This window comes from Ursus maritimus, unplaced genomic scaffold, assembly GCF_017311325.1.
Source record: "Ursus maritimus isolate PB19 unplaced genomic scaffold, ASM1731132v1 scaffold_17, whole genome shotgun sequence".
NCBI lineage: Eukaryota > Metazoa > Chordata > Mammalia > Carnivora > Ursidae > Ursus > Ursus maritimus.
This window is the reverse complement of record NW_024424119.1, coordinates 18002034-18021963: the sequence shown is the minus strand read 5'-3', so window position 1 is coordinate 18021963 and position 19930 is coordinate 18002034. Positions and strand designations below refer to the sequence as shown.

At 40.8% G+C, this 19930-nt stretch overlaps 1 long non-coding RNA gene across 2 annotated transcripts in view; it reads left to right on the top strand.

Moving 5' to 3' along the window:
* LOC103666996 overlaps positions 1 to 19930 on the top strand; it is a 296098-nt gene that overhangs the window by 137132 nt on the left and 139036 nt on the right. The window lies entirely within an intron of this gene.

Genomic DNA, 19930 nt, shown 5'->3' with positions numbered 1-19930 from the left:
CATTCAAAAGTGAAAAAAGAGAGTTGAAATTAACTTTAATAATATATTTTATTTACTATAATATAACCGAAATATTGTGATTTTAATACATAATCAACATAACATTTACTAATGAATTTTTAATATACTTTTAAATATAAAAAAATTAAAAATTTGGTGGGTATTTTATATTTGCAACATTTCTCAATTCAGACTAATGACATTTGAAGTACAAGATGGACACATGGGGTTAGTGGCCACTGTGTTGGACAGCACAGCATTAGATGGTTTCCCATTGCCATTAGGACAAAATCCAAAATTTTTTCTATGATTCAGTACCTGTATGGTTCAGTAGGCTCTTGCAATGACTACCTCTTTTGTCTTATCTCATGCCTCACCCTCCTTCTTTGTTTTGCCCTAGGTAAAATAAAGTTTGTGGAATTGTTTCCCCTTAAACATTGGGGCCCTTGAACATACGAATTCTTTTGCTGGAAAACTCTTACATCTCATTTTTGCATGAGTAACTCTTGCTTATACCTATGTATTTATATACATATTGATTTGAGTCCATTGTGAGCTTTCCATTTATCTTAATCTGTTTTATTTTTTTGGCAACCCTATATTGCATGACTTATTGTAACTCCTCAGTGTGTTTTAATATCTAGATTCTAGAGAAATGGAAATTTTTTCATCATTTTTCTTTTTCAGAGACTTTAAAAAAATGCTTTTCACTTGTTTATTTTCCAGTTAGGTCAATTGTTTTTTTTCCTCTTCCAAATAATACCCACATTAATTTGATGAAAATTTACATTTTTGCAGTCACTGAGACTTTCCACCAAGAATTATGTTATGACTTCTTTTTTTAAAAAAATATTTTATTTATTGTGAGAGAGAAAGAGCATACACAAGCCGTGGGGAGGGGCAGAGGGAGAGAGATAATCTTTTTTTTTTCTTTAAAGATTTTATTTATTTATTCGGTGGGGGGAGAGAGCACATGAGCAGAGGGGAGGGAGAAGCAGACTCCCCGCTGAGCAGGGAGCCCAGTGCGGGACTTGATCTCTGGACCCTGGGACCGTGGCCTGAGCCAAAGGCAGACACTTAACCTCCTGAGCCACCCAGGTGCCCAGGAGAGAGAGAATCTTAACCAGGCTCCACGCTTGACCCATGGCTCAATCTCACAATCCCGAGATCAGGACCTGAGCAAAATCAAAGAGTCAGGTGCCCAGCCAACTGAGCCACGTAGGTGCCCCTATGTTATGACTTCTTATTTGACTTCTCAGTATCCTTTTTTCCCTGAAGCACTTTTCCCTCTTGCCTTCTGAAATACCACATTATGCAGGATGAGTTTCCCAGGAAACTGCCTTGAGGCTTAGAGCTGATTTCTATCAACATGGAGGAAATTGATTAGGGAGACCTTTTGGGATTGACACCTGTAGGGAAAGGAAGGAAATAGGATGGAGCAGAAAGAGAAGCCAGGCTCTATGAAGACTTCAGCCAACACACGGGGAGTTCTGAAGCTGAACAGGCTCTTCAGAATAGTCCTGAGTTGTGGTGAAGGGAATGGCCTTTAGACACTCTGGATAATCATTGGATGTGGATGTCATGGGATATGGCTGCCCCCTGAGGAGGGAGTGTGGCCCCCTCTCCAGCTGAGACTAATTTTCTGAGTGGCGTATTATAATACTTCCTCCACTCTGCTCTTCTGGTTTACCTTCTTCCTTTCTAGCTGCTCTATCTTTGCAAGCTTTTCACAAAGTTTTCTTCATCTATCCCAACTTTAAATATTCAAGTTCTTCTACTCAGTCCTAGATTTTCTTATATTCTCAGTGTTTCCTGTTCTTTATGTCATTATCCCCTGAGTTGTGATGTGCATTTTCCTGGTGGAATCAAAGTTAATTTTCGATGCATGTTAAACTAGAATATAACTATCATATTAAACAGGAGATACCACAGATATGATTACTTTGGAAGAAATTACAGTGGGTATTTCAGTGAACATTTTAGTTGATCTTTGGAAGAAGTATTAAGTGAATGGTAGGACGTAGACGTGCTACCACACAGACATGGCAGATATCGTGACTCGGTTTGGAACCACTGTCTAAACTGTTCATTCTTTTCCTGGAGTAAACCATTGATATGCTGACAGTGCCATTTATATTTTTATCTTAAACCTCTCCTTGGAATTCAGGCTCTTATAGCTGACTGCCTACTTGACAGCTCCTCTAAGATGTCTCACAACTTCTTTAAATTTGTTACGTTCAAAACTGATCTCTTGAGCTCCCTTCCCCTAAACACTTCCTTAGCCACTTCACCACCACCTGTGTTGCTTAAGCCAGAAACCCAGAAGTCTTCCTTGATTTCTTTCCCCTTTCACCTTGCACATATAATCCCAAAGAATTCTTTTTGATTGTATTTCCAGTATACTACTTGGATCTCCCGTCTTCTATCTCCATTGCTAGTGCTTTAGTTCAGGCCATGATTATTTCTCTCCTGCACGTTATTGATGCTCTTCTTACCAGTCTCCAACCCATCATGCTTGTGGCATCAAAAGATATTTTTCAGTAAGCGAATGAGTAGATGGAATAAATATATTTATTGAAATATTCTTTAATACATTACAGAAAAATTATTCTTCTCCTTAATGGAGGTCTTGCAATTGACTTGAGAGGAGGGACAAATCTTTGTCCCCTGTGTGGCCTTAGAGGCAGTCTCATGCCCCTTTCCGTTAGCTTTGCTATGAGCTATCAGCAGGGCTGTGTTAGCTCAACAACAGGACAGCAGTATCTCTGGCCGATGAAGAGAGTGTTGATTTTTAAGATCTCCTGGCTGAGCTCAGGATGCCTGTTTTTTGCCTTTTTATATAAGGCTCTTTCCCAGAACATATATAGCTCACATCATTGCACAGTCAGTTGGGTTCCCCTAACTTCCCCTCCTCCCTCATATAAATAAGTGAAGTGATAGGGCCAGGGGCTCTCTCCTGGAGCACTGCTCAGCCTAAGCATGGCCCCCGTTGGAATAATAAGACCTTGGGGGATCAGATGGATTCTGCTTATTCTGCTTATGTGCCCTTATACTTAGCACAGCAAATTGTTAGGCATGTTACAAGAGATTGATATTTGTCATTTCATTATTAATAGGATAATTTTCCATTGTATATTCTAATTCACTGCTACTGATATATAGGCAAGTTATTGATTTTCTACATTTTTTATACTTGGCTATCTTCCTAAACTCTTATTAGTTTAAATAGCCTTTCAGTTGATTTGCTTGGGATTCTGGGTAAAAATATAAATCATATCCTCTGCAAATAATGCCTTGTCACCTTCTTCCCGTGATTATACATCTTATTTTTTTTAATTTTCATCTTTCAGTCTCTAGACTTTACAGAATAATGTCGGACAACGGTGCCAACAATAAGCATTGTTGTTTTATTTCTGATTTGAATGGAAATGCCTCTAGTGTTTTGAATGGGATGTTGATTGATGCTATGTAGTCTTTACTACATCAAGCACGGCTTCCAATTTTCCTACTTTACTAAAAACACTTTTTTTCAATAGGTTATTTTCAAGTGTTAGAAAAGATACCTAATTTCAGGCTCAGTCTGCTTCCTTGCAACTTCTTCCTTTTGGTCTCATTTTATAAGTAAGTGTGTTTCTTGCTCATATTTCTGGTATTTGAAACTTGCAATCCTAAGCTTCCCTCTTCTCAAGATTCCTCAAACTGTCCCATATGCACTTGATTTTAGACCTTTCACCATATGAGTTACTCTCTGGACTTTCTCATGTTGCCAGTGCTACTTTTAACTTGTGACTGGTCAACTCTGGAAGTCCATTAGTCTCCTTCCTGGAAAGAATGTATGGATTTGTCTCTGGAGTCCTAAGTTCTTAACTCATAGAACTACAATGAGGAGTCCTTTAGGAATATAAGGTTAACTTGAGGACAGTACTGACCTTTATTCTGAGGGTGTGACACTCTGCGGCACAGTGGGGTACCCATACTTTCCAGGTACCATGAAATCTAGGAAGGGTTCTGTCTCTTTAAAGAAATTCTGTAATTTCAGAGTCATGAAAATAAATGTGTTTCCTGACAGAGCATAAGCACTTGGATATGAAGTTTGGTTTAAAGACATTGCTATAAGGGATTTCAAATGTTATAGCCTCAAAATCATGAAGCAAAATGTCAGCTCCAAAATCCGACATGGGGAAAATATGAACAGCCCATAGGCATCAGTAGCAGAGCTACTGAGCAATCCTGGGAGAAGGTTCTTACCTGTAAACCTTGTGAATTACTCTGTGTTTTTGACAATAATAATGTAATAATTTCTGTTGCAGGTTTATTGTCATGCCAACAAATTTCTCTGTTTTTGGAATAAATAGGCTACTTTCAGAGCCTCAAAGGTTTATTTCATGACAACTGAAAGCAGGAGGGAAGGAATGTAAACTTCTTACCCATGTCTTTACATCGCTCTGCTAATCTCTGGAGATATGTCTCCAACTACCTGCTGAGTATTTCTCCCTGAAATTCTTATAGCTACCTTAGCAATTATTACTCTTCCCTCTGTTAAACTTGCTTCCCCTATCCCGTCCCCTGTTTGGTTGCGACAGGGATTGATTCTTATGCCCCAGGATCTACTGTATCCTTCTAACATAGTAATAGAATCTCTATTAGTTGAGCAAAAGGCCACCCAAAATAATATCTACATACCTTTCAACCTCCTTTGCTCATTCTTTCTAAGATGATATAAGTGGTCATGTGACAGCTTGTGGGAATGAACTGACTTCTTTTCTTTTCCTTTCTTTCTTTTCTCTTTCCTTCTTTCTCAAGATTTATTTATTTATTTTAGAGAGAGAAAGAGAGAGAGAGCATGAGCAGGAGGGGCAGAGAGAGAGAGAGAGAATTTCAAGCAGATTTCACGCTCAGTGAAGCATCTGATGTGGGGCTTGATCTCATGACCTTGAGATCACGACCTGAGCCAAAACCAAGAGTTGGATGTTCAACTGACTGCACCATCCAGGTGCCCTGGGAACCTTCTTTAAATGACTGCCATTGAAAATACTCTACCTGCTTCATCCATTTCTTCCTTGCTTATGTCTGGAATGAGAAAAAGATGGTTGGAGCCGGAGCCAGGGCCAGTGCAGGAACTTGAATCATGAGGTGACCTTTGGAAGAGAGTCCTTGCATGAGATCAACAAGATAAAATGGAGACTTGGTCCCTGACACCCTGGGGCATTGTTTCAGTCCTTGATTGCCTAGCTCTGAACTGCTATAACTTGAGAGAAGTAAACCTCTGTGTTTCTAACCCCTGCTGTTTTTGGTTTTCTGGTATTCGTAGCTGCCCCTTAAGCCTGGCGAGATGCTTTACCATCGTCAGTCTTGTCACCCTCGACAGGAAACTCATTGTCATCATATTACCAAAGCCTAGGAGTTCTATCTCAGAGATGTCTCTTGAATCTGGCATGCCCCTCTTTATCACTAACATTATTATTTTGACCATCATCTTTTGCCAAGATTGTGGCAACACACTCTTAATAGCTCACTGTGCTTCCAGGCACTTCTCGCTCTATTCCACCTTTGAAACTCCGTAATAGATTGATATCATCCCAGTACTCCTTTGTATCCACATCCCTGTTGTCCTCAAGATAAAACAGAAGCTTTGAGAATGTCATTCCAGGCCCTTTGCCACATTCCCTGGACCCCCTTCCTCAGTGTCTTTCGCCGGCCACCCTCTCTTCCCTGCGACTACTGTGAATATGCCTTACCCGTTCCCCAGCCTCAGTGCCAGCTTTTCATGTTTCCTGGCCTGTGCAGACACTTCCACTGCCAGGAATTATTTTCAGCTTTTCTCTCTCTGGAAAACACCCTCTTATCATTCAAAATTTAGCTCATATATTGTAGTAATAATAGGTAACATTTTTTGAGCGCTTCCTGGGTTTCGGGCACTGTGCTGTAAACTTAACCTGTCTCATTTGGTTCTATGACAGCCCTGTGAGATGGGCCTTTTATGATCACCCCCACTCTAAAGATGAAGCAAAGAAAGATTAAGTACTTTGCATAAGGTCGTATAGGGCAGGTACATAGAGATGGTGGAACTGGTTTATTCAAGCGCAAGCAGTCTGACTCCAGAACGCATGCTCTGAACTGTAACATCACAGTGCCTCCCTCTTACTGTGTTTTATTTAGTTGCCCAGATGTAACCACCTCTCTGAAGCTTTCTCGTATTGGCTCAGTCAAGATTTAGTAATTCTTGCCCGCCTCTGTGATTTTACAGTATTTGTTCATGCCGAATAGATGGTCTGCTAATGATCTCTTTGTCTACCTTCTCCTCTAAGAGTCTGTAAACTTTCTAGGGCTGGAGTTATAGCTTCTCTATTTTTTGTAACCCAGAATCGAGTACAGTTACTCATCATAGTAACAATCACCATAAAGGCTGTAATATTAAAATGTTCAAGCCTGAAGAACAATCTAATGTGAATATAAAAACTCTTTTAATATATATTAAAGCTTTTCTTTTTTCTCTCATCACCCCCCCGCACAACTGCAATTGCAAATCTGTTTTTAAAACAGCTTCCTAATTAATCTTTGCCTATAGACTGCCCCCTTCCAACCACTTTCCCCTCAGGCATCCACGTGATCTTTCCACAGAACATGTGATCGCGCCACTCTCCTGTGCACCCTCCATGAATCCTCACGGCTTTCCTGACGAAATGCAAACTCCCAGGGTAACAGATGGTGCCCCACCTCAAAATCGGACCCTGTCCAGGCTCACCTTTCCCCACTCCTGAATTTGCACTTCTCCCTCTAGCCGCATGAAACTACTTACAGTGCCCCCCTGAAAGCATTCTCTCTTGCCTCCTCACATGCTCACTATCTTACTGTCTCCGGGACTGTTTGTCAAGCTTTAATGAGCTTAGGGAACATGTGGGGACCTCGTTAAATGGCAGGGTCTGACTCAGTAGGTCTGTGGCAAGGTCTAACATTCTGCATTTCTAACAAGCTCCCTGGTGATACGGAGGCTGCTGGTCTGAAGACTACACGTTGAGAATCACAGACCCAGCGTGCCCTTTCCTTCTTCTGTGTCTGTAAGTCCTTCTAAAGCTGCACACTGAATACGGGTATCCCCTCTTCCAGGAATCACTAGATGAATCTCCGTCTAGTGAGAGGAGATGGTAGTGTTCATCCACATGTTCTTAGGTTCTGGCTGCCTATCTGGAACAGAGAGGGTACTCAACAAGTTGTCACCAAGTCAATGCTGACTGTTCATTTAGTGGACAGAGTGGTTGTGGAATGGCAGCCTAGGGTAAAGACACAGACATATGCTGTGAGACACAGTCCAGTCCACAAACTGGCATCCTGGAAGGCTTTTCTGTGCAGAACTGTGATTGATGTTTGAAGTGCAGAAAGAAGAAAGATGCAGTCCCTGCCCACAGGGTCTTGCAGAGAAGCTGGGGACACAGAACAGCATCTAGCTCACTGTTCAACATAGCATGGTCTAATGCATGGCAAACATGATTTACCAACGATGGACATTCTGAAGAGGAACTGTTCTTCACGGGTGTTTGGGGATGTGTTCATGGCCGTATGAATTGCGACGAGAGGAAATAGTAGACCTCCAACAGGAGACTGGTGAAGGGGGGTGTTTCAGACAAAGGGAACAGGATGAGGAAACTTCTCAGCCTTTTTGCCGCCACTGGAACGTACATATTCAGTGGTGCTTCCATATACCAGGAATTACGTCTGTTGTCATTGCAGCTTTTCCCTCCTTCTTTCTCTGATGACCAAGAACTCAAGTAAGCAAGTGTTGTGTTCTTGCAGGGCTACCCTTGAATCTGCTCTAATTTATTTGCAAAGTAATTTGATGTAACCCTCATTATTAGTAGTAATAAACACTATATGGGATTTCTCGTAATTGACTGGACTATAGCAATGACTTAGCATTGTAGCTGAGAACCATCAGTAGATGCAAAGAGGTATGAGAGTTGCTACTTTCTGGAGCATTGTCAAGAAACCAAATGGCGGTGGAGCAGAATAATTATGAGTACAGGTCTACATTCTGCCTGCCGGGGAACATCAACTCTATTGCTGGAGATAAAGCTGGTGTTTTTATCCATAGATCTTTGTGAGAATTAAATGAATAGATACAGGTTAAATGCTTTGAATAGTTCCTAACTTGTGGTACACATGAAAAGATTGTTTGTAATTATTATTACATCATGCCTCGTGTGTGGAGGGGCCAACCATATTGTTTATTAGTCTAACTCGGGCCCCTTTGAGAGTGAAAGGAGGAAATAGCTATAATTACAAGGGGGCAACAGGCATAAACTAAGACATGTTGGGAAAACTGGATGTGTAGTTATCCTAAGTATAAGGTATGTTGTAGAAAATAAAGCTGGAAAGGTGAATTGGCTCATTTGTTGGTTCTTCATCTCTTGGAAGCATGAAAAAAAATTAGGCCTATTCTGTTAACATTTGGAACTTTGACACTTGAATGCGTACTATGAAGTGAGGAGATGGTAATAATACTAATAACAGTAATAATAATAATAATTCTAGCAGTCACTGTTTCCTGAGTGACTGCTTTGTTCCAGTTGACTACTTTCTCATTGACTCTCACTTTGACCCAGCAAGGTGGCTATTCTCTCTGTACTCATTTCTGTGGCTGCCGTCACAAATTACCACAAACTTGGTGGCTGAAAATAACAGAAATGTATTGTCTCATAGTTCTGGCCACTTAAAATCAAGGTGTCAGTGGGGCCACACTCCCTCTAACAGCTCCATGAGAGAATCCATTCCTTGCCTCTTCCAGCTTCTAGTGGATCTAGGAGTTCCTTGGTTTATGGCCACAGCCCTCTAATCTCTGCCTCTGTTGTACATTGACTCCTCCTCTTCTATGTGTCTTCTCCTCTGTGTATCTGCTACCCAAACTCCCTCTGACTCTCTTATAAGGATAAATGCAATTACATGTAGGGCCCACCCAGATTATCCATGATAAGCTCACCCCTCAAGATTTTTAATTTTTAACTTAGTCACTTTTTTTTTTCCATTTAAGGCAATAGTCACTCTTTTTTCATAGAAGGAATATTCCTAGGTTCTAGAGGTTAGGGTGAAGACATTTCTTGGGGGGCCACATTCAACTTACTACAATTTCACATTTTATAGAAGAGGAAACTAAATCTCAGAGAATTTTATTCACTGGCCCAAGTTTGCCCAGGTAGCAAGGGGATGTACCATAACTATAAACCAGTACATTTGCAAGTGCATGTTGCCTAGTGTGGCTTTGAGTCTCCTGGACTATATAGACGTTGAATAGGAATACGTAACCTTGAGCTCCATCCAGTGATGGCTCAGTCCTTCGGAGAAAAGGAAACCATATGAAATTTGCAACAGATTGACATTTGCACTGTCTTCTACCTCAACAGGTGTAATAGACTTGAATCACATGGCATTAAAGATCAAAGAAAGGGAGCAAACTTCCCATGTGATGTTTCTCATAAATTATGAATCCTAACCACAGGGACAGCTGAGATGAGATTTGGCTGTTCTTCATATTTTATTTTAACTAATTTTATGAAAACAATCCAAGTGATTTGATTCGATTTGATTTTTTCTGAGTGTTCTGTTCAACATTGTCAGCCTGGTGGTTGACATAGGAGAGGAACCCAGTAGAACGGTACTCATATTGCTGGAGATGAAAGGGATGGGGCTGTGAGGTAGAAGAGAATACCATGGTATATTTGAGTTTATCAGATTTCTTTAGAACAAGAGCATCCAGTATCAAATGTCCCATTCCATATGAACAGACACTTGGAAAACAGCCATACCATGAATTTGGCTGAGCCACAGTGAAAGAAATACTCCTGTTCTCCACGGCCGTCTCTGGGTCCACTCAGATCCCACATCCATTCTGTGTCCCCCAAAACATACCATGCTCGGTGTAGCATCACTTCCTTTCTCTATTATAAGTATCTTCCGGTTTGCCTGTCTTCCCTCTCAGACTATGAGATCTCTAGGATATTGAAACTGTGCCTGGCACACACATGTTAGTTGAATTAAACAGTTAATTGTTTATTCTCAATGCCCAGTACTGATGCAGAGAAGGCAAAAAAGAAATGTTTGCTGAAGGAGAGACTCAATCAACCAGAAAGATTTAGCAAAGAGAGTAACAATATCTGGAGGAACTCATTTAGGGAAAATTGATAATGGTTGCTAATAGCAGAGGCTGTGAACAGAGGGAAATGGCTGGAGGAACACAGAGAATACTAGGTTCTGATTGTATTCCTTTGGCTGCCAATTCAGATGTACACAGAGCACAGGCAAGCAGGCATTTCTCCAAGGAGGGGCATCTAAGTGAAGAAAAAAAATGACCCAGGTAGCAAGGAGCAAAAGTCTTCATTTTATTGGAAATGTATGTGAGCAACCTTACCTAGAGAGTAGGTTGACCTGCTGTCTTTCTCAAAGCTGCTGCCAATGTAAGCTCAAAAGGCTTGCACATGATGGGAATATTTGATAAAGGGAACACATTCTGAACTTTGAGTCTGTCAAAAAAGTGTGAGTACCAGAATTTTGTTTTCTTTCCATCTCAGCCTCAACCCAGAACGGTTCAGAACACAGAGATTGAACTTGCTAATAATAACTTCAATGTGGCCTCGTCCTGGATTCTGGACACCAATTCCATGACTCCGGGGGGCTTGGTCAGCGGGGCAGGTGGGTGAGCACAGGAACTCCTTAAAAATCTTCACCTCCTGTCCCTGTGATTCAGGCTATTAGCTGAACAGCTGCTTCCTTGTCAAGATGATTTTCTTGGAGAACTGCATCAAATGAATGACTAGTGATGAATGAGCTGGAGAAGATGCTTCAAGTCCTCTGATAGCCTACCCATCTCTGTCAGATTTTCGTATCAACAGCATTGAGCAAATAACACTGAGACTGCATTCGCAATCATTACAAGAAATCTTACCAACAAATGAGTACTCTTACCAGTGCCAAAGGTCTCTTGGGAATCTGTGCATTTTTTTTTTTTTTAGAATTACTTTCCTTTGATGAATAACAGATTATTTATCAACATAAGTAAGTGTTCCAGTGCAGCCACTGGTTCATGATGGGATATTTCTTTTTTTTTTTAAATAATAATTTTTTTTTATGTTATGTTAGTCACCATACAGTACATCCCTAGTTTTTGATGTAAAGTTCCATGATTCCTTACTTGCGTATAACACCCAGTGCACCATGTAATACGTGCCCTCTGAATCTGTGCGTTTGTTCCTATGAGGATTCTATTGCTCAAAAACACTTGTGTAAGTTTTTCTTTGGACCAAAATTCACAGTCTCTGAAAATCACATTCATGTTTTGGGCCCCAGACTGATTTTTAGTGGGCTTGTGTTGGTTGCTGCTCCTTGCTTACGTTCCATCCCCTATCATCTGGCAATGGTAACCTACTTTTCATTTGGGAAAGTACCCCTTCCCCATTTCATGTTGTTTCTCAAAAAGCTCCTCCACCTGGGCTGGCCAGGCAGGAAATTCCCTTTCCCTGGCCATGGTGATTCGGTGATGGCAAAGGCTGAATCAACAATCAGGACTACACAAAGATAAACACCAAAATCCATGAGATAGTATGTGCTATGTCACCAGAAATGAACATTAGAGCTGGGATGAGGACAGCAGAATCAGTCAATTCAGAGAATTGTCTAGAGAGGAACTCATCAATTTAAGACCTAGAATCCTATCTGGCCTACTTTGCCTATGGAAGGATTTGATCCAAACTAAATAGAGCAAATCCCCAGGATACTGGCAGACACCTTTCACCACTTATTCGTAATCCTTTAAGTCAATGTTTGATAAGGACATTCTGGTAAAATGGGTACTTTTGCTCCATCCCTTAGGAAAAAGTTAATTGTCTCGTAGATTACAAGGAAAGCTAAAGCAAAAGTATCCAGTTTATAACACAGGATAGGAAAAAAAAATGCACAGTTTGATTTTTTTTTTATTTGCTACAGTTGCTACTATGTTAACAGTTGCTTCTTGGCAGACAGCAAGGAGTAGAAAGAAAGCCCAAGGTTTGTTTCTCAAGAAATCATACAAGAAACAAAAGAAAGCTGTTCTCATAGTCTAGAGTGGTTTTGCCAGCAATTATGCTTTCTGAAAAATAAATAATGCATTCTGTTTCCAAAAGGCCCTGACAAACTATGATAAAAAAAAAAAAATAAAATCTTTTCCTTTGGTTTTAGGGTGGTGAGTTTCATGACGGAAATAAAGTGAGTCTGTGTTCTCTAAGTAATTTATTAGCGCATCTTGGCACAGCAGCACTAATGGGCTTGCTGCCAGGTATTCCAAGCCGCAGTTTGTCATGTCTGACTCTTTAGTTCTTTCAAGCAATTGAAGAAATGGCCTTCTGCAGGCTGTCAGTGACAGATTCTAGCTCACTCACATAGATAAAGCTCAATTAGCTCCTGGAAAAAACATCTTTTAAAAATGCAATGAGCTGCACCATGAAAGATAGGTAGACAACCGCACCCGAAACAAAATAAAATGTTACTGTTGAGGGAAGGACGTGTCCACAATGCGCAAGTGTATAGCTGTTTTATTGGACCGTTCCCTCCACTGAACACAAGGGAACGGTCATTTTTAATTACTGTCAAGTGGTAGGGTAGATCTTTGCCCTAGAAGCAGAATAAGGTCAGCAATCCTGAAGAATTAGCATGTCATTCATCCATGCATGCATGCATTCATTCATTCATTTGTTCATTCATGACTAAGGCCCATAATCTATAACCTGCAAGGAATTCTGGCCTAGAATAGAGGTATCGAAGTTTCCTCTCTGGTTAAATAAAGTATGGCCTGCAAATGTGTGGTTTAATCTGCATAGTATTTTAAATGTTAGGTTAACAAGTGAAAAATCAGAGTATTTTGCACACACAAAAATTCAGGCTTTTGGCCTCTCTTAAAATATTGAAATACCTGGAAACTGGATATATATTTCTTCAGGGCAAAAACTGACTTATGTCAGTACCTAGTGCGCCCTGAAGGAGAAGCATGGCTTTCTTTGTTCACCATGGTCCCCATCAAGCTTGATTCACTCATTTCTGGTACTTGCCTTGCCCCGGTCTAGACAGAAGCCTAGTTTGAGTTTGCAAACCTATGAGCTCCAAGTGATTCTGAGGTCCTCCTGCATGGAAAGTACTTGAGATTCTTATTAAAAATGGAGACTCCTAGGTCCCTGCCCTGGACTAAAAAATAGAACTGTATGGATATGAGGCATGGTGATTCCAACAAACCACAGTTGTTGGAATCACTGGTGTCAATGACCAGATAGAGTTACAGTCTTTAAAAAATAGGTGCAAATGTTAATATTATCAATGGACTCATTTTGACATTCTATAGGAATATATTTTTCTCCTAATTATGTTACCTCACTCTTAATGGCTACTCTTCATCTGAAAATGCCAGCTAACCAAAATTCCCCTGCTGGGGGAAAAAAAAAGTCAAATGACAGTATCTGTTACTGAGTTAGGCCAAATTTTCAATTTGGAGATAAAATCTATGTTTTATGAACTAATTTGTTCTCTGTATAACTGGTTGAACTTGTTAGCTGTATTTGTTTCTGGCACTCCTAAATCATAATTGCAGGGAATAGTTCTAGAGTTAGAATTCAGTTGGCACAAAGCTTCAATGAATTAATAAAAACTCTGTACCTCCCCCACCCCGCCACGGTCTTCCCTGACTTCTAAAGGTTATAGCTAGGAAGGGCGAATATTATCTATTATAACAACCACAGTGATAATCCCTCCTGCTTGTATGGTGTTTTAGAGTTTACAGGGCACTCTCGGATGTATTATCCCCCTGATTCTCGCAGACGCCTGGTGTGATGGGGACAGATGAGGAACTGAATCTTGAGCTCTTACTGCCGATGGTTGTGCAGTGACGGGATTCTTAGGTTTCGCAAAGGCAGGATTGCTTTGATTCTATGACATCGGATCCGAATTTGTAATACAACATCTGCCACCTATTGCAATATTCCTGTAGGTTTATTCCCAAGTAGGTGTCACACCTTGTACAAATAAACCCCTCGGGATCATGACTGAATCCTTTCACCTGCCTCAGCCCTGCCACTTACTGCTCTTCGCTGAGGTAATCCTGCGAACAGCACCGTGGTCGCGTTGTTTGGGGAGTTGCATTATTTGCACTGGTGATTTAAGGTTCTAACCCCTTTCTGCACAGTGGTTTTTTTTTAAATTGCCCCATTTCCTTATTCCTTCCAGGTAGGCAAAGAATCCAGCAAAAAAAAAAAAAAAATAATAATAATAATAGTAACAAATCTGGCAAATTCTATGGGATCTCATCATTTAACATCCCTCCAACATCCTCCCAGCATTCCAGAGCCAAATGGTCCTCTTTAAATCATGACTATTGGAATTGTCAGAAGTTCTTGGGGGCATTGCCTTTCCTCTCAGTTTCTTTTTGTTTTGTTTTTTATTTTTAAAAGCTTTTATTTATTTATTTGACAGAGAGCTTAAGCAGGGGCAGTGGGAAACGGAGAAACAGACTCCCTGCTGAGCAGGGAGCCTGACGTGGAACTCGATCCCAAGACCCTGGGATCATGACCTGAGCCGAAGGCAGACGCTTAACCCACTGAGCCACCCAGGCGCCCCTCTTTTCTCTCAGTTTTCATTTGTGTCCTTATCTTCAAAAAAATATTTATTTGGGGAGCATACTACTTGAGTTAATATTTGAGAATGAGAAGGAAATAACCAAATAAAGACCTGAATGATAGTCATGATAAAACCTCAAGTTGATGGGCGCCTGGGTGGCTTAGTTGGTGGCTAAGCGTCTGCCCTCAGCTCAGGTCATGATCCTGGAGTCCAGGGATCAAGTCCCGCATCGGGCTCCCTCCTCAGTGGGGAGCCTGCTTCTCCCTTTCCACATCCTCTATTTGTCTCTCTCTCACTATGTCTCTCTCTCAAATAAATAAATAAAATCTTAAAAAACTAACAAAAATGAAACAAACAAAAAGCCCCCCAAACTCCCTTAACTTGAAAACTGCCCAGACTGGTGATTGTGTGGACTGTAAACATAAGTCAAGAAGAAATCGTCCCTCCCATCCCAGCCTCCCAAACATCACTGGCTCCTGTCTAAGTTCTGACTGGCTGGCACCTCGAGAAGAAAAGTAAAATGCTCTTTTAGTTTGGTTTTTGGAGGCAGGCAGTCCTGGACAATTCAGGACTGCCAGTCACTAACTTTGGGACATTCTGTAAATTAAATAACCTTAGTTTCATCATCCGTACAACGGTTTTGTGAGCACTGAGAGCACACATAGTAAGCCTTGAGAATATGCCTGGCCCATTTTAAGTAGAAGGACATGTTAGCTATTATTCTTAATATTTCAGGAGGTTAAAATTAGGTTATTCATGTCTGTTAACACCAAAGTGAAAATGAATTTATTCTTTCCTCAAGAAAGGATGTAGGAAGAAGAAGAGAAGACTGGGCAGAAGAGTTTACTTATTTTTTAATTAACTAATTTATTTTTTATTATGTTCAACTAGCCAGCATATAGTACAGCATTAGTTTTTGATGGGATGTTCAGCGATTCATCAGTTACGTGTAACACCCAGTGCTCATCACCACATGTGCCTTCCTTAATACCTATCAGAAGAGTTTAGATGGGTTGGAAGGGACACGAGTCAAGTCCAGGTCCCTGCCAGAGGACACAGTCTCAGGTTAGCCATGAGACTGCATGAAGGAGTGGGCTCTGAGGTTGGTGAGGGCATCAAAAGCAGGACAGGAGCACAGGAGAGGGATGGAGTGGTATCGAAAACATACAGTGTGGTGATGGATGATGAAGTGGAAATAACATGGATTGTGTAGTGAGACTGGCTTGAGTTGGCCTTTGGCCCCTCACACCTAGCATCAATATGACTTTTGGTGGGTTCAGTTTCTGCAGTTGTGAAATTTAAATGATTCTGAATTGCAGGATTGTTGCGAGCATTACCGTAATATATGTAAAGTACCTGTTACATGCTGAGTATCCCCAAAATAGTAAGTTTAAAAACAGATCTGGGGTTTTGTTGTTGTTGTTGTTTGTTTGTTTTTTGTGGTTCTTTTTTTGTTTGTTTTTGCAACTTTGCTATAGAGCTGCTTTTGTTCAGAGAAAATATATATTGGGATTGCCAGGGTCTTCTGAATTTCTGTCTCTGATTCTAAGAATAATCACTATAGAAGGCACTGCTTTAAATGGAGCCTCAACTGCCATTGTGCTTGTAGAATAGAAGGACTGGTAAAGAATTTGGCCCAGGCTTTGGGAGACATGAAGATATGCTAACATACAATACAGATATGTAATATATGACGATGATAGCTAACATTATTAGGTACTTGCTATATGCCTAGAAATAAGCTAATTAATTTATATTTGAACCTCAAAACAATCCTAGCCTGATTTATAGAGGAAGAAACAGATACAGAGAGGTTTCCTGAATTGTCCAAGGTCACACAGATTGTAAGTGGCAGATGTGGAATTTGAAACCAGACAGCCTGACTCTGGAGCCTGGGCTCTAAACTGTTTTTGGTAAGAAAGGCATTTGAGCCAAAGAGGACTACCTTTTGCTTTGTTAAGATTCTAGCTGAATTGCTTGAGTTAGCAAATTTTTTGCAGGGGAAAGCTGCTTTGCGGATGTCAAGAGGAAAATGAGGTTATAGATCTCTTCCTGTCTGGGATGTATATTTATTATACAGTAGGATGTAATCTAAATTATTCACATTTTATATTTTATGGAAATTTTAGCTTCTGTAAATCTGAGATTTCAGGACTAGAGTTATGTGTAATAAAGTTCTTATAAAATCCATTTAAAAGATTAATGATGGATATATTCATAGAAAATTAAATCTTGGTATTTTATTTTCTCAAGTTCCCGATCTTCCAATTTCACTTGCAGAGATTGTCTATGTGAGAGAATCTTTTCTTTACGTCTCCTGGTCAAAGCCAAGAGCAAAGTGGCTTTCTCAGCTGGTCCTGTGGATGCAGAACCTTCCCTTGGGAAGAGGAGATCAGCTCGTTCTCAGAATAGGTTGCTTCTAAGATTTCTTTATAAATTCTCCTTTGCAGACTTGGGATCAAACATTTTGGGTTAAAATCTAGTCCCCACCACTTAAGAGCTGAATGAATTGAAATCACAAACCTCTCTGAGCCTGTTTCCTCAGTTGCAAAATGAGGGCAATGCATCTTATCTCACAGCTGGTCATTAGAATTAAATAAACACCAATTGAATGGGAATGGCAAAGGTTAGTCTTAAAATACAAACAGGTCAGTAGGTAGAAAGACGAATGAACACCACCAGTTATTAGGCTTGTAAAATCACATTATTGGTTGGTGGGGACCACACATGGAGAGTTTGCCAGTCAGGACACCTTCTTCCGCTTAATTTCATCAAACCGTTCATTCAAAGCAAAGGGAATATTCAACTCTTCATTCATTTCATCTCAATTGGCATTTGTTAGATTCTTCCTCTGGATTAGGCATTGGGTTAAGTGCTGAAGATCCACCAATGAGGAAGACAGGGACTCCCTGAAGGTGCTCACAAACCCCATCTGGACATCTCTGAGCTCCTTGGAACCACATCATGGCCCTAGCGGGCATTTGGCTCTATAGTGACCTCAGTTGAAGAATTGGTTGTCTCTGGTTAATATAAATGGAAATCTGTTGAAGTTTAAATGAGAATACATTTTCCTTCAGTACAATTTGCTATAATGAAAAAGTTCTCTTTGCAGTATGTAATTATTCTGAAGAAGAGGTTTTGATTGCTGATCGTGTGCAGGTGAGTTGAGCGAATCAGGGAATGAGGGCAGGAAAAGCATGGGGAAAGGAATCAGTAAAGAGCCCATCTGGTACTGAGGATAGAACATGGACTTCGGACTCAGACAGACCTAGATTCAAATCCTGACTCTGCAGTTTGTCAAGGATGTGTCATTGGGCAAGTTCTTTTCCTTCCTTGCAATTGTTTTCCCCTCTGTTAATTGGTGATAGTAGTGTCTATCTTGCAAGATTATTGTGAAGATTAAATGAGATAACATTTGAAAGATAGCTGAACCCTATTTTAAGCAGCACAGGCTATGCTCATATATGATGTACAAAGATCATCACCAAGTTATGAAACAGAGCTCTTCTGTGCCAGTCAGCTCCCACCACCTCCACCTGTTGCAAACCTCATCTTCCTCAAAAGCTTCGTGCAGATCTCATCTCTGTCTTGATTTTCTCTGGTCATCTAGGTCAAAAGTGATTTCTTGGGTATCCACAGAGTATCTGTTTTCTATCCCATTTATTGTGGGGTTTCTCATATTCTGTCTTACTTGCAGCCATGCATCTACTCTCACTGCTTCAGCTAGACTGTGAGCTCCGGAGGCACAGGCCTGTGTCTGTGCATCACTCTAGCCCTCACTTGGCATGATGGCCGCACATAATAGGTCACTGACGAACGTGGGATGAATGCAGCAGAACTACTCATGAGGGGACTACTGGCCACCAGGCAGGACTTTCCTCATATTCTGGGCTTTGCCCCTCTCTGCTCAACCATCCTCCCCACAAAACCATCTGTGTCTTTTCTTTCATGGTGATGGACAAGGCTTCACTCCTCTAGTTGAGGCCAGTCCTTCTCCTGAGCTCAGGATCATGCTTGCCCTGCTCAAGAACCACACTCCATCAGTTAATCTCTATTTCTCCTTCCCCCTTCCCCTTTGTCTTTAATTTCTTTATGCCCATCACAGTGCAAAGAACAGAGTCTCATACGAAGAAGATACTCAGTAAATGTTTGCACAAGAGATGAAAACAATTCATTGGTTTAGGGGAGGATTTGCAAAAGGATTCCTTTAAATTGTTCCTTCAGTGCAGTGATTTTCAAATTTTTCAGCTGTAAAATCCTTTGCTCAAATGCAGTCTTACCGGAGGACTCCCTTTGCAAAATGTAAAAGCCAAGTGCTCTGGTTAGGTAGGGGCAGGCAGGAAGAGGGGAGGCCTGAAGCTTTGCAAGTTCACTCCCTGTCATTTCCCATGTTAGGGAGTTTCCACGCAGTGCGTTTGGCATAACATAGACACATTTAAAAATGAGAATTTCCTTATATAAAAATTATTTAACCACAACTTTAGAGGCTCACATCCTTTGCATTTAGAAAGCTTGAACATCATAGCATGTTTCTCATTTTAAGAGTTGTTCACGTTGTTGACTTTTACCACCATTAGTGGGTAGTTTTCCTATTTTGGTCAACTTCAACAGGAGGAATATAACAGTCAAACACGAAGTAGTGCCTGAACTCTTCTCTCACTTGAAAGTGTTGGCAGAGCAACGGGATGGAGCTATAATCATTGGGTCTCAGGATGTAAGCAAAGTGATAAATGCCTTGTCATCCATGAGAAAGAAGAGTTGCTTTCATTAATTCCATGCTTTGGATGACGAAGGAACACCAAATGCTCTGTACGCATTGTTTCCTGAATCCGCGAAGACATTTTATTAAGCCACAAGCCTCATCAAACCTAGTTTTCTTTGCATCCTTATTAAGCCACTAGTGACTGCATGGGATGAATTTGGATGATGTTATTTGCTGGTTGCTAGGATTTTCCCCCCTGCCTGTTGCTATCCCTCATTTGTTCCCTTGCTTTTTGCTCTGGGTGCATTTCCTTTGTTGGGATGCCTGATGAATATTTGTAGTCCTTGTGTCAGATTTACCATGGTCTGAGTTATCTTCAGAGCTCCCCAACAAGAGAAAGCAATAGAAATTCACCTAGATCCCCTTCCAGAAAGCTAAGAAAACACATTTGTTGGACATTCTAGTAGTTGCCCCCAACTCCCTTCAATGAAGGCAGGCTGGCCACAGTGAATTGAAGAAGATGACTTATTAAAACTGAAACAACCTCTTCTGGTCCCCACAGTAGCTCATTCCAAAGCTTACCAGTTTTGTCAAGCCTTTAGTTTC